Raw genomic sequence first — 12628 nt, 5'->3', positions numbered from 1 at the left:
TATACATACATACTGCATCTCTTTATCAACCAGTCTATATTAGCAGCAGACACAGTACAGTAGTCCACGGCTGTAGCTACCTCTGTGTCGGCACTCGGCAGTCCATCCATAATTGTATACCACTTACCCGTGGTTTTTTTTCTTTCTTCTTTATACATACATACTACATCTCTTTATCAACCAGTCTATATTAGCAGCAGACACAGTACAGTACGGTAGTCCACGGCTGTAGCTACCTCTGTGTCGGCACTCGGCAGTCCGTCCATAATTGTATACCACCTACCCGTGGTTTTTTTTTCTTTCTTCTTTATACATACATACTACATCTCTTTATCAACCAGTCTATATTAGCAGCAGACACAGTACAGTAGTCCACGGCTGTAGCTACCTCTGTGTCGGCACTCGGCAGTCCATCCATAATTGTATACCACCTACCCGTAGTTTTTTTTTCTTTCTTCTTTATTCATACATACTACATCTCTTTATCAACCAGTCTATATTAGCAGCAGACACAGTACAGTACGGTAGTCCACGGCTGTAGCTACCTCTGTGTCGGCACTCGGCAGTCCGTCCATAATTGTATACCACCTACCCGTGGTTTTTTTTTCTTTCTTCTTTATACATACATACTACATCTCTTTATCAACCAGTCTATATTAGCAGCAGACACAGTACAGTAGTCCACAGCTGTAGCTACCTCTGTGTCGGCACTCGGCAGTCCATCCATAATTGTATACCACCTACCCGTGGTTTTTTTTTGTCTTTCTTCTTTATACATACTACATCTCATTATCAACCAGTCTATATTAGCAGCAGACACAGTACGGTAGTCCACGGCTGTAGCTACCTCTGTGTCGGCACTCGGCAGTCCGTCCATAATTGTATACCACCTACCCGTGTTTTTTTTTTCTTTCTTCTTTATACATACTACATCTCATTATCAACCAGTCTATATTAGCAGCAGACACAGTACGGTAGTCCACGGCTGTAGCTACCTCTGTGTCGGCACTCGGCAGTCCATCCATAATTGTATACCACTTACCCGTGGTTTTTTTTTCTTTCTTCTTTATACATACTACATCTCATTATCATCCAGTCTATATTAGCAGCAGACACAGTACAGTACGGTAGTCCACGGCTGTAGCTACCTCTGTGTCGGCACTCGGCAGTCCGTCCATAATTGTATACCACCTACCCGTGTTTTTTTTTTTCTTTCTTCTTTATACATACTACATCTCATTATCAACCAGTCTATATTAGCAGCAGACACAGTACGGTAGTCCACGGCTGTAGCTACCTCTGTGTCGGCACTCGGCAGTCCATCCATAATTGTATACCACCTACCCGTGGTTTTTTTTTCTTGCTTCTTTATACATACATACATACATACTACATCTCATTATCATCCAGTCTATATTAGCAGCAGACACAGTACAGTACAATAGTCCACGGCTGTAGCTACCTCTGTGTCGGCACTCGGCAGTCCATCCATAATTGTATACTAGTATCCATCCATCTCCATTGTTTACCTGAGGTGCCTTTTAGTTGTGCCTATTAAAATATGGAGAACAAAAATGTTGAGGTTCCAAAATTAGGGAAAGATCAAGATCCACTTCCACCTCGTGCTGAAGCTGCTGCCACTAGTCATGGCCGAGACGATGAAATGCCAGCAGCGTCGTCTGCCAAGGCCGATGCCCAATGTCATAGTACAGAGCATGTCAAATCCAAAACACAAAATATCAGTAAAAAAAGGACTCCAAAACCTAAAATAAAATTGTCGGAGGAGAAGCGTAAACTTGCCAATATGCCATTTACCACACGGAGTGGCAAGGAACGGCTGAGGCCCTTGCCTATGTTCATGGCTAGTGGTTCAGCTTCACATGAGGATGGAAGCACTCAGCCTCTCGCTAGAAAACTGAAAAGACTCAAGCTGGCAAAAGCACCGCAAAGAACTGTGCGTTCTTCGAAATCCCAAATCCACAAGGAGAGTCCAATTGTGTCGGTTGCGATGCCTGACCTTCCCAACACTGGACGTGAAGAGCATGCGCCTTCCACCATTTGCACGCCCCCTGCAAGTGCTGGAAGGAGCACCCGCAGTCCAGTTCCTGATAGTCAGATTGAAGATGTCAGTGTTGAAGTACACCAGGATGAGGAGGATATGGGTGTTGCTGGCGCTGGGGAGGAAATTGACCAGGAGGATTCTGATGGTGAGGTGGTTTGTTTAAGTCAGGCACCCGGGGAGACACCTGTTGTCCGTGGGAGGAATATGGCCGTTGACATGCCTGGTGAAAATACCAAAAAAATCAGCTCTTCGGTGTGGAAGTATTTCACCAGAAATGCGGACAACATTTGTCAAGCCGTGTGTTCCCTTTGTCAAGCTGTAATAAGTAGGGGTAAGGACGTTAACCACCTCGGAACATCCTCCCTTATACGTCACCTGCAGCGCATTCATAATAAGTCAGTGACAAGTTCAAAAACTTTGGGCGACAGCGGAAGCAGTCCACTGACCAGTAAATCCCTTCCTCTTGTAACCAAGCTCACGCAAACCACCCCACCAACTCCCTCAGTGTCAATTTCCTCCTTCCCCAGGAATGCCAATAGTCCTGCAGGCCATGTCACTGGCAATTCTGACGAGTCCTCTCCTGCCTGGGATTCCTCCGATGCATCCTTGCGTGTAACGCCTACTGCTGCTGGCGCTGCTGTTGTTGCTGCTGGGAGTCGATGGTCATCCCAGAGGGGAAGTCGTAAGCCCACTTGTACTACTTCCAGTAAGCAATTGACTGTCCAACAGTCCTTTGCGAGGAAGATGAAATATCACAGCAGTCATCCTGCTGCAAAGCGGATAACTGAGGCCTTGACAACTATGTTGGTGTTAGACGTGCGTCCGGTATCCGCCGTTAGTTCACAGGGAACTAGACAATTTATTGAGGCAGTGTGCCCCCGTTACCAAATACCATCTAGGTTCCACTTCTGTAGGCAGGCGATACCGAGAATGTACACGGACGTCAGAAAAAGACTCACCAGTGTCCTAAAAAATGCAGTTGTACCCAATGTCCACTTAACCACGGACATGTGGACAAGTGGAGCAGGGCAGGGTCAGGACTATATGACTGTGACAGCCCACTGGGTAGATGTATGGACTCCCGCCGCAAGAACAGCAGCGGCGGCACCAGTAGCAGCATCTCGCAAACGCCAACTCTTTCCTAGGCAGGCTACGCTTTGTATCACCGCTTTCCAGAATACGCACACAGCTAAAAACCTCTTACGGCAACTGAGGAAGATCATCGCAGAATGGCTTACCCCAATTGGACTCTGCTGTGGATTTGTGGCATCGGACAACGCCAGCAATATTGTGTGTGCATTAAATATGGGCAAATTCCAGCACGTCCCATGTTTTGCACATACCTTGAATTCGGTGGTGCAGAATTTTTTAAAAAACGACAGGGGCGTGCAAGAGATGCTGTCGGTGGCCAGAAGAATTGCGGGACACTTTCGGCGTACAGGCACCACGTACAGAAGACTGGAGCACCACCAAAAACTACTGAACCTGCCCTGCCATCATCTGAAGCAAGAAGTGGTAACGAGGTGGAATTCAACCCTCTATATGCTTCAGAGGTTGGAGGAGCAGCAAAAGGCCATTCAAGCCTATACAATTGAGCACGATATAGGAGGTGGAATGCACCTGTCTCAAGTGCAGTGGAGAATGATTTCAACGTTGTGCAAGGTTCTGATGCCCTTTGAACTTGCCACACGTGAAGTCAGTTCAGACACTGCCAGCCTGAGTCAGGTCATTCCCCTCATCAGGCTTTTGCAGAAGAAGCTGGAGACATTGAAGGAGGAGCTAACACGGAGCGATTCCGCTAGGCATGTGGGACTTGTGGATGGAGCCCTTAATTCGCTTAACAAGGATTCACGGGTGGTCAATCTGTTGAAATCAGAGCACTACATTTTGGCCACCGTGCTCGATCCTAGATTTAAAACCTACCTTGGATCTCTCTTTCCGGCAGACACAAGTCTGCTGGGGTTGAAAGACCTGCTAGTGAGAAAATTGTCAAGTCAAGCGGAACGCGACCTGTCAACATCTCCTCCTTCACATTCTCCCGCAACTGGGGGTGCGAGGAAAAGGCTCAGAATTCCGAGCCCACCCGCTGGCGGTGATGCAGGGCAGTCTGGAGCGACTGCTGATGCTGACATCTGGTCCGGACTGAAGGACCTGACAACTATTACGGACATGTCGTCTACTGTCACTGCATATGATTCTCTCAACATTGAAAGAATGGTGGAGGATTATATGAGTGACCGCATCCAAGTAGGCACGTCACACAGTCCGTACTTATACTGGCAGGAAAAAGAGGCAATTTGGAGGCCCTTGCACAAACTGGCTTTATTCTACCTAAGTTGCCCTCCCACAAGTGTGTACTCCGAAAGAGTGTTTAGTGCCGCCGCTCACCTTGTCAGCAATCGGCGTACGAGGTTACATCCAGAAAATGTGGAGAAGATGATGTTCATTAAAATGAATTATAATCAATTCCTCCGCGGAGACATTGACCAGCAGCAATTGCCTCCACAAAGTACACAGGGAGCTGAGATGGTGGATTCCAGTGGGGACGAATTGATAATCTGTGAGGAGGGGGATGTACACGGTGATATATCGGAGGATGATGATGAGGTGGACATCTTGCCTCTGTAGAGCCAGTTTGTGCAAGGAGAGATTAATTGCTTCTTTTTTGGGGGGGGTCCAAACCAACCCGTCATATCAGTCACAGTCGTGTGGCAGACCCTGTCACTGAAATGATGGGTTGGTTAAAGTGTGCATGTCCTGTTTATACAACATAAGGGTGGGTGGGAGGGCCCAAGGACAATTCCATCTTGCACCTCTTTTTTCTTTTATTTTTCTTTGCGTCATGTGCTGTTTGGGGAGGGTTTTTTGGAAGGGCCATCCTGCGTGACACTGCAGTGCCACTCCTAGATGGGCCAGGTGTTTGTGTCGGCCACTAGGGTCGCTTATCTTACTCACACAGCTACCTCATTGCGCCTCTTTTTTTCTTTGCGTCATGTGCTGTTTGGGGAGTGTTTTTTGGAAGGGCCATCCTGCGTGACACTGCAGTGCCACTCCTAGATGGGCCCGGTGTTTGTGTCGGCCACTAGGGTCGCTTATCTTACTCACACAGTCAGCTACCTCATTGCGCCTCTTTTTTTCTTTGCGTCATGTGCTGTTTGGGGAGGGTTTTTTGGAAGGGCCATCCTGCGTGACACTGCAGTGCCACTCCTAGATGGGCCCGGTGTTTGTGTCGGCCACTAGGGTCGCTTATCTTACTCACACAGTCAGCTACCTCATTGCGCCTCTTTTTTTCTTTGCATCATGTGCTGTTTGGGGAGGGTTTTTTGGAAGGGACATCCTGCGTGACACTGCAGTGCCACTCCTAGATGGGCCCGGTGTTTGTGTCGGCCACTAGGGTCGCTTATCTTACTCACACAGCTACCTCATTGCGCCTCTTTTTTTCTTTGCGTCATGTGCTGTTTGGGGAGGGTTTTTTGGAAGGGACATCCTGCGTGACACTGCAGTGCCACTCCTAGATGGGCCCGGTGTTTGTGTCGGCCACTAGGGTCGCTTATCTTACTCACACAGCGACCTCGGTGCAAATTTTAGGACTAAAAATAATATTGTGAGGTGTGAGGTATTCAGAATAGACTGAAAATGAATGTAAATTATGGTTTTTGAGGTTAATAATACTTTGGGATCAAAATGACCCCCAAATTCTATGATTTAAGCTGTTTTTTAGGGTTTTTTGAAAAAAACACCCGAATCCAAAACACACCCGAATCCGACAAAAAAAATTCGGTGAGGTTTTGCCAAAACGCGGTCGAACCCAAAACACGGCCGCGGAACCGAACCCAAAACCAAAACACAAAACCCGAAAAATTTCCGGCGCTCATCTCTACCAAACAGCACATGATGCAGAGATAAATAAAAAAAAAGAGGTGCAAGATGGAATTGTCCTTGGGCCCTCCCACCCACCCTTATGTTGTATAAACAGGACATTGCACACTTTAACAAACTCATCATTTCAGCCACAGGGTCTGCCACACGACTGTGGCTGAAATAACTGATTGGTTTGGGCCCCCACCAAAAAAGAAGCAATCAATCTCTCCTTGCACAAACTGGCTCTACAGAGGCAAGATGTCCACCTCCTCCTCATCGTCCGATTCATCACCCCTTTCACTGTGAAGTAACCTCGAACGCCGATTGCTGACAAGGTAACCGGCTGCACTAAACTCTCTTTCGGAGTACACACTGGAGGGGGGGCAACTTAGGTAAAATAACGCCAGTTTGTGCAAGGGCCTCCAAATTGCCTCTTTTCCTGCCAGTATACGTACGGACTGTCTGACGTGCCTACTTGGATGCTGTCACTCATATAATCCTCCACAATTCTTTCAATGGTAACAGAATCATATGCAGTGACAGTAGACGACATGTCAGTAATCGTTGGCAGGTCCTTCAGTCCGGACCAGATGTCAGCACTCACTCCAGACTGAAAATACACAATAATGTGGGCGCTCCAAAAAGATATATTTGCAACAGCTGCTGGTTTTGTAAATACAAATTTTATTTATATTATTCCCGGGTAATTACTATATAACCTAGATCCTATATATATCACAGTGTAAAAACAATCATCAAATTAATAAAACATTTAAAAGACTAGTGTCCAAGCGCTCAGAACTTGCTGACAATCCTGAAGATAAACTGGTGGTTAATGTTGTTAATATGCATATGCCGGCTATTAGTGATCGTTAGTACTTATAACACTTTTGAGCTCAATAACGAATTAGTAGAAGCAGTTCATTGCTTTATATACCTCTGATGAAACCGCCCCTGTGAGAGGCGGAGAAACGCGTCAGTTGACTGAATTTTGACTGTGGAACGCAGGTGGAACGCAACAGGAAGCCGGAAGCTCCGAACACGGAAGCCGCTGATCGCGGCCAAACACAGCGTCTCCTGCAGCTCAGGGCTTGCTGCCCCTACCGCTCTCCTCGGCAAATAAGTGGCACAGGATGATGCAGGCCTCTACCAACTAAGCAGAAGCCCCCAGCCTTTGGGGAACCAGCGCTGAGTGGCCTGTCCGTTAGCCAGTAAGAGTGAGCGAGATCCATTCACGGATATAATACAGACGTGGACAGCAATTGTTTGCATTATATGCTACATATCACTGGATTCATATATGACCAGTCCGGACTTGGTGAAGTATAACAGGCTATATAAAGCAATGAACTGCTTCTACTAATTCGTCATTGAGCTCAAAAGTGTTATAAGTACTAACGATCACTAATAGCCGGCATATGCATATTAACCACATTAACCACCAGTTTATCTTCAGGATTGTCAGCAAGTTCTGAGCGCTTGGACACTAGTCTATTAAATGTTTTATTAATTTGATGATTGTTTTTACACTGATATATATAGGATCTAGGTTATATAGTAATTACCCGGGAATAATATAAATAAAATTTGTATTTACAAAACCAGCAGCTGTTGCAAATATATCTTTTTGGAGCGCCCACATTATTGTGTATTTTTGGTTGTATTTTAGCTTTGGTGGATATCCAGATCCCCAATTGTGGGCAGCTAGAAAAGTGGAGCAACATTATAAAATAGAAAATATTAATTGTTCTATCTAATCACTTATTTTATAAATAGCGCCCACGTTTCTTTCTGTATTTCTCACTCCAGACTTCCCTGCATTACCGCCAGCGGGTGGGCTCGGAATTCTTAGCCTTTTCCTCGCAGCCCCAGTTGCGGGAGAATGTGAAGGAGGAGCTGTTGACGGGTCACGTTCCGCTTGAGTTGACAAGTGTCTCACCAGCAGGTTTTTGAACATGTGCAGACTTGTGTCTGCCGGAAAGAGAGATACAACATAGGCTTTAAACCTGGGATCGAGCACGGTGGTCAAAATGTAGTGCTCTGATTTCAACAGATTGACCACCTGTGAATCCTGGTTAAGCAAATTAAGGGCTCCATCCACAAGTCCAACATGCCTAGCGGAATCGCTCCGTTTTAGCTCCTCCTTCAATGTCTCCAGCTTCTTCTGCAAAAGCCTGATGAGGGGAATGACCTGACTCAGGCTGGCAGTGTCTGAACTGACTTCACGTGTGGCAAGTTCAAAGGGTTGCAAAACCTTGCACAACGTTGAAATCATTCTCCACTGCACATGAGTCAGGCGCATTCCCCCTCCTTTGCCTATATCGTAGGCAGATGTATAGGCTTGAATGGCCTTTTGCTGCTCCTCCATCCTCTGAAGCATATAGAGGGTTGAATTCCACCTCGTTACCACCTCTTGCTTCAGATGATGGTGGGGCAGGTTCAGGAGTGTTTGCTGGTGCTCCAGTCTTCGGCACGCGGTGGCTGAATGCCGAAAGTGGCCCGCAATTCTTCGGGCCACCGACAGCATCTCTTGCACGCCCCTGTCATTTTTAAAATAATTCTGCACCACCAAATTCAATGTATGTGCAAAACATGGGATGTGCTGGAATTTGCCCACATGTAATGCACGCACAACATTGGTGGCGTTGTCCAATGTCACAAATCCCCAGGAGAGTCCAATTGGGGTAAGCCATTCTGCTATGATAAAACAGTAGATGTGGCTCCATGTGGCGCTACTTAATACCCTCAAAACAAAAATCCTTACACAATGTAATGTAGTCAGATTCGATTCTCATAGATGGTAGAACTCATACAATGTGCACAGTAGTGTAGTCAAATCGGTTCTCATAAATAGAAGAACTCATATGTATAAAAACGGTATTAATATTGCGTGTAGATAATCAGAAGTATTGAGAAAGCAGCTGTCACTCAATGGAACAGACCTCCTTCCTTCGTAGATAACTTAAAGAAGAAAAAAGTGATAGTGCAACACCGTCTTAAAAGACAAGCAATTTAATAAAAAATGCACTCACAAACATAAAATGGAATACAGCATGTAGAGGATAGAAGACACTCTTATGGAGATGGGCTGCTGCTGAAGAAACAACTTTTAGGCATAATCACCGCAAAAGTCCCAGTGATAAAATGTCTCCAGCCACTTCAAATTGCAGCTCCAATCTGCACGTCCTCGTCCTCACCAACTCCCTGCTTAATACCGTTTTTATACATATGAGTGCACATTGTATGAGTTCTACCATCTATGAGAATCGAATCTGACTACATTACATTGTGTAAGGATTTTTGTTTTGAGGGTATTAAGTAGCGCCACGTGGAGCCACATCTACTGTTTTATTACACTATTGTGAATCACGGTGAAAGGTTCTTTTGGTCTATAGCTTCGGCTTCCTAAATACTAATTTATTAACACTATAGTTTTTTCACTGGTATGCTACGCTGGGCTTTCTGGCTTATGCTGGTGTTTTGGGGTGCCACACCCTGCACCTAGATATAGCGCTAGGGACCCCAAATATACAGAGATGCCTTGATGCGGCTTTGGGGCTTATTCACACATTTGCGCAAATATGTGTAACGAAGATCTCTGAATTCTATTATTATGTGGAATTTATATCTGGTTACGGTTATCATTCAGGGTGCTGGGGGAAACAAATGCCTTTTTTTCTTGCTTAGAAATACCCCTCCCTTTCGAGCACCTGAATGATATCACTAAGCTAATTGAGCATCTACCAATATATATGTTTGTTGTGAGAGGCAGAGAGGTTCCTGCATTAGGAGGAGGTGCAGGCCCTGACATGCCACATGGAGCATTATGGGGTTGCTCCAAGGTAGGTAGCTCTTAGCTCAGACATATTGTAGTAAGGAGCCATTATCATGTGGCTCCTTGCTGGTTAATCTTATACCCAGATTGGGGTAATGGAGGTGTGAGGTGTGGTGCCTCTGGACTGGCTGAGCTGGATGGCCTTAGTGTGGCATACCTTTACATTCTATTAACACTTTTCACTTATTAATTTTTTAACACTATTTCTCTATTTTAATTGCATTTCATTTTTGTATCACTCTCTCTATAGCTTCGGCTTCCTAAATACTAATTTATTAACACTATAGTTTTTTCACTGGTATGCTACGCTGGGCTTTCTGGCTTATGCTGGTGTTTTGGGGTGCCACACCCTGCACCTAGATATAGCGCTAGGGACCCCAAATATACAGAGACGCCTTGATGCGGCTTTGGGGCTTATTCACACATTTGCGCAAATATGTGTAACGAAGATCTCTGAAATCTATTATTATGTGGAATTTAATAATAATAATAATAATAATTTTATTTATATAGCGCTCTTTCTCCAATAGGACCCAAGGCGCTTAACAGATACATAGCATAATATAGTACAGAAAATAATGAAGTACATTTTCATAAAATACAGAAGCATGAAGATACTAAAAGGCACATTATGGAAATGATTGAGTAAACAGAAAAGTCTTGAGTCTACTTTTGAAGGATTCTATAGTTGGGGCATCTCGCACTGTGCGGGGAAGTGAGTTCCATAGAGTCGGAGCCGCATGACTAAAAGCTCGACCCCCAGATGAATTACGGTAGATTCTAGGTACTGCTAAAAGTCCTTCATCTACAGATCGCAGTAATCGAGTGGGGCAGTATGGGGTCAGAAGCTGTTTCAGGTACCTTGGGCCTTGGTCATGTAATGCTTTGAAACTCAGTAAGCCAATCTTGAAGATGATTCGCCATCGTACAGGCAGCCAGTGAAGGGAGTAGAGGATGGGTGTTATGTGGCTAGAACGGGGCTGGTTGGTTAATAGCCTGGCAGCTGTGTTTTGCACCAGCTGTAAGCGCTGCAATTCTTTTGCTGGTAGACCAAGGTAGAGGGCATTACAGTAGTCTAAACGAGATGATACAAATGCATGTATGACTTTTGGCATATCATCTGAGGGAATTAAGTGCTTGATTCTGGCTATGTTCCTCAGGTGAAAGAATGAGGATTTGATTGTGGCTGATATCTGATGTTGAAGTGTCAAGCCACCATCCAGGACAACGCCAAGATTCCGCACACGATCACTGGTCTGTAATTCTGAATCCCCGAGTGTAAGTCCAGTTGGTTGGCTATGCTGCAGTCTTGTCCTTTGATGTTGCGGTCGCATCATAAGGACCTCTGTTTTATCCGGGTTCAGTCGCAGCCAACTGGCGCTCATCCACTCCAGTAGTTCAGCTAGACAGCCATTTAGGGTTGCTATTGGGTTATCAGTGCCCGGAGCAAAGGACAAGTACAGTTGTGTATCATCTGCATAGCAGTGGTAGACCAGGCCATGGCGCCTGATTATTTCGCCCAATGGGAGCATGTATACTGCAAAGAGCATGGGGGATAGTATTAGTGATGAGCGCCTGAAATTTTTCGGGTTTTGTGTTTTGGTTTTGGGTTCGGTTCCGCGGCCGTGTTTTGGGTTCGACCGCATTTTGGCAAAACCTCACCGAATTTTTTTTGTCGGATTCGGGTGTGTTTTGGATTCGGGTGTTTCTCTATCGTCCTAGTGGATGCTGGGGTTCCTGAAAGGACCATGGGGAATAGCGGCTCCGCAGGAGACAGGGCACAAAAAGTAAAGCTTTAGGATCAGGTGGTGTGCACTGGCTCCTCCCCCTATGACCCTCCTCCAAGCCAGTTAGATTTTTGTGCCCGGCCGAGAAGGGTGCAATCTAGGTGGCTCTCCTAAAGAGCTGCTTAGGAAAGTTTAGCTTAGGTTTTTTATTTTACAGTGAGTCCTGCTGGCAACAGGATCACTGCAACGAGGGACTTAGGGGAGAAGAAGTGAACTCACCTGCGTGCAGGATGGATTGGCTTCTTGGCTACTGGACATCAGCTCCAGAGGGACGATCACAGGTACAGCCTGGATGGTCACCGGAGCCGCGCCGCCGGCCCCCTTGCAGATGCTGAAGTAAGAAGAGGTCCAGAATCGGCGGCAGAAGACTCCTCAGTCTTCTAAAGGTAGCGCACAGCACTGCAGCTGTGCGCCATTTTCCTCTCAGCACACTTCACACGGCAGTCACTGAGGGTGCAGGGCGCTGGGAGGGGGGCGCCCTGGGAGGCAAATGAATACCTAATTTGGCTAAAAATACCTCACATATAGCCTCCGGAGGCTATATGGAGATATTTAACCCCTGCCAGAATCCGTTAAGAGCGGGAGACGAGGCCGCCGAAAAAGGGGCGGGGCCTATCTCCTCAGCACACAGCGCCATTTTCCCTCACAGAAAGGCTGGAGGGAAGGCTCCCAGGCTCTCCCCTGCACTGCACTACAGAAACAGGGTTAAAACAGAGAGGGGGGGCACTAATTTGGCGATATGCTTATATATATATAAGATGCTATAAGGGAAAACACTTATATAAGGTTGTCCCTATATAATTATAGCGTTTTGGTGTGTGCTGGCAAACTCTCCCTCTGTCTCTCCAAAGGGCTAGTGGGTCCTGTCCTCTATCAGAGCATTCCCTGTGTGTGTGCTGTGTGTCGGTACGTGTGTGTCGACAGGTAGGAGGACGATGTTGGTGAGGAGGCGGAGCAATTGCCTGTAATGGTGATGTCACTCTCTAGGGAGTCGACACCGGAATGGATGGCTTATTTAGGAAATTACGTGATAATGTCAACACGCTGCAAGGTCGGTTGACGACATGAGACGGCCGACAAACA

This window comes from Pseudophryne corroboree, chromosome 1 (genome assembly GCF_028390025.1).
Source record: "Pseudophryne corroboree isolate aPseCor3 chromosome 1, aPseCor3.hap2, whole genome shotgun sequence".
NCBI classification, from domain to species: domain Eukaryota; kingdom Metazoa; phylum Chordata; class Amphibia; order Anura; family Myobatrachidae; genus Pseudophryne; species Pseudophryne corroboree.
The sequence above is the reverse complement of the archived record's forward strand: the minus strand, read 5'-3'. Positions refer to the sequence as shown.